General features: G+C 40.8%; 1 non-coding gene across 1 annotated transcript; it reads left to right on the top strand.

Moving 5' to 3' along the window:
* Positions 1–2,910: 2,910 nt before the first annotated feature.
* On the top strand, positions 2,911–2,986 carry TRNAD-GUC (transfer RNA aspartic acid (anticodon GUC)). Its single transcript has one exon. It is a non-coding gene; the product is annotated as a tRNA-Asp (tRNA).
* The last annotated feature ends 490 nt before the right edge of the window (positions 2,987–3,476 follow it).

Here is a 3,476-nt window from a genome sequence, read left to right as displayed (position 1 = left end):
CAGATCTTGAAGCTTAGGCGGAAGATCTTCTTTTAAAACCGCACTTACCCGCTCAGTTAAATCCACTCGTAGAGGCACTTTTTGTTGCCTCTTTTGAGTGCATAATTCTTTCAAAAATTTGCATATGCGGGTACTTGCTTAATTGCCTCAAGTAGAGGTAAATTTACCTTTACTTGTTTAAAAACTTCCCACATCTCTTCTTTTTGAGGAACCCTTCTTGAAAAAATATTTTTCTTACCCGGGTCAAGTAAAGCCGAAGGAAAAGGAACCACCTTTGATTCTACTTCCTTATTTTTATCATTTAAATTTGAAGTTTGACCCGGATTTTGTAACGGTTTTTCAAAAGTGACATGTTTAGTGGGTTTATTTGTTACTATTTCATCATCACTTTCGTTACCCGTAATATCCTCAACTTCCCCATCAACCACACCCAGTGATAAATCTTCTCTACCACTTCTTAAAACACTAATGTGATTAATAGGAACATTACGAGAAGAGTTATGAGAAGGATTTACCTTTGTGTCGCTTGGAAATTGACATTTATTCTTCTTCAACTCGGACACTTCAGTTGCGAGTTGACCCATTTGTGTAGTCAAATATTGGATGGCCTTATCTCTTACTTCATCCTTTTGCATTCGCGCCTCATCAAGTTGATTTCTTCGTTGCATGTCTTGTTGCATCAACTTTAACATGTCCATAACCTCATTACCACTCGATGAACTTTGACCCGTTGACCCGCTTTGACCGCCACCCCCTTGACCTTGAAATCCTTGATTATTCTCGTCATGATAATTATCTTGATTATTATATTGTTGGCGAGGGACATAATTGCTTTGATTTCCTTGAAAATTCGGGTTAGATTGAGTAGCCGGATTTCCATAACGAAAATTCGGGAGATTTCTTAACCCGGGGTGGTAGGTGTTGGAGTTCATGTTGTAATTCCTACCACCTCCCCCTTGAAGTGCATTCAGCTCTTCCACCGGTGCTTGACCTACCCCACACACCTCCGTTGCATGACCCAACTCGTTGCAATTTGTACAAACATCGATTACTTGATTAGTGGTTTGTACATTTCCTTCTTCCACGGCTTGCACTTGCAGTCTACTAATCGTCGGTCTTGCTCTTCGTTCGGTTTGGGCCTTTCTCTTTGATATAACCGCCATTTGTTCCAAATACGCCCAATCATCTTGTTCATAATTGGTACCAAATGTACCATTAGTGATCGACCGCAAATCCCGTTCATCCTCCATGCTCAAACCCTCATGAAATGCATTCAACAACTCCCATAAAGAAATACCATGATGAGGACAATTTTTAATCATCATGTTAAACCTCTTGAATGCTTCATGAAACATTTCCCCCGATTGTTGTTAGAAGGTTCTCAAACTTCTTCTCGCATCATTGGTCTTTTGGGCCGTGTAAAATTCTTCTAAAAATCTTTGTTGCATTTCGGCCCAAGTATAAACAGACGCGGAAGGCAAAGTGTAAAACCATCTCTTTGCCTTGTCTTCCAATGAAAACTGAAATAGCACCAACTTCACTTCATCCGATGTAAAACCTTGACCCCCAATTGTGTTGCAAATGGAGTCATATGCCTCCAAGTGGAAGTAACGTTCCTCCGTTGCTAGACCTTTATACTTCTGAAGACTTTGAAGGGAATTGGTCCTTACTTCAAATGTCCTCCCTTGATTATTGAGAGGGATAACCACCGGAGACGGATTATTAGTAATTATGGGTTGGAAATGGGCTTCAATCCCCCTCACCATCTCTCTTGCATGACTTCTTGGTACCCCCATTGGTACTCTTGGTTGACCCATTTGCCTATAAACGGGCCTTGGCTGCGCAAACTGTTGTTGAAACTGTGGTTGGGGCATTTGTTGTTGAAATTGTGGATCTTGAGGTTGCCCTTGAGGTTGTTGAATAATTGGTGGCGGAACTTGTTGATTCACAACAACCGGTGGGTGTTGTTGAGCTTGTTGTTAAATCGGTGGTGGTTGCATGTTTTGTTGGACAACTACCGGTTGTTGTTGATGCGGTTGTTGAATAACCGGTGGTGTTTGTCTATTAAACCCCTTGCACCGATTCCGGATGTTGCCATTGACCATAGGCCAAATTTCCCGGATTTACCCTTTGACTTCCATCACCTCCCGTGTAGTAACCTTCCACTTCATACCCCTCGAATTCATTGTCAAACCCATATCCATATCCCGCACCTTGTGATCTTGAATGTTGCATAAACTGTTGGGGTTGGTATTGGTAGTTTGATTGTGATTGTTGAAAGGGTGGTGGTGGTTGATATTGTTGAGATGATGATGACGCACCAAAGGTAGGAAAAAGGTTGGTAATAGGTGGTGATGTGGATGATGTTGAGTAGGTGTATTGAGCAGCTATGGGTTCGGTTGTGGGTGGTGGTTGGAGTTCACTTGATGTTGTTTGTATATTAATAGTGATTGGTGGAGGTAGATTTGGTGGAGGTGTAGTCGAGATTGTTTGACCCGAAGTGGGAGCTGGTGAATCCATGTTGTTTGATGCGGTTGGAGAACCAAGAAACTTATTCTCCCTAAGTAAGACTCGGTTTCTTCGAAGTGTTTTGTCAATCTCGGGATCAATAACTAGCGGTGATGACCTGTCAGATGTTCTAGTATGCATACACCTGTAGGTACCTGCACACTAACAAAACCAGCATAAACCCGAAAATAACTAACAAAAACTACTAAATCTAACACACGTTGCGCACTACTCCCGGGCAACGGCGCCAAAATTTGATAATGTTAAAGTAAACATTAACATTATCAATCTAAAACACGTTGGGCGCTACGAATTTTCCACAAACTCCCTGTGTTCGATACCCGCTTACCGCTATCTAACTAGTTGTATTCGGTTTATTTTTGACTGAGTCTTCGACTTCACGTCAAATTTTGTAGTATAGTGGTAAGTATTCCCGCCTGTCACGCGGGTGACCTGGGTTCGATCCCCAGCAACGGCGCCAAAATTTGACGTGAAGTCGAAGACTCACTCAAAAATAAACCCGCGGTCACGCGGGTCACGGTCATGATGTGTTGTAAAACACACTTACTTTCCTTATGATTTTATCATGGTTTTTATGCTTAATTGTTTATTTTATGAAAGTATTGGGGGTTAAGTGCAATAATTTACAAATTTTAAATGTTAATTGTAGGTTTATGAAAGATGGTGAAAAAAGAGTTAAGTTGGAAGACTCTAGGGGCCTTTTTGGTCAAGTTTTAAAACTACAACACAAGGCCCGACCCAAGCCCACAAGTTAGAAGCCTTACATGATATTATATTACGTTAATTAACTTAATTTTCTGCCATAATCCAGCCACAAAACCGAAATCAAAGAACCCTAACTCCTATTTAAAATTTATTTATCTATTTTTAAACATCATTTAAACACTAAATATGTCGTAAATACCAAACGACCTTAGAAAAATCCCAAATTTTTCCTGGATGTCCGC

This window comes from Bidens hawaiensis, unplaced genomic scaffold (assembly GCF_021521415.1).
Source record: "Bidens hawaiensis isolate Kalapana, Puna unplaced genomic scaffold, B.hawaiensis_p1.1 tig00049755_1, whole genome shotgun sequence".
Lineage (NCBI taxonomy): Eukaryota > Viridiplantae > Streptophyta > Magnoliopsida > Asterales > Asteraceae > Bidens > Bidens hawaiensis.
The sequence above is the reverse complement of the archived record's forward strand: the minus strand, read 5'-3'. Positions and strand labels throughout refer to the sequence as shown.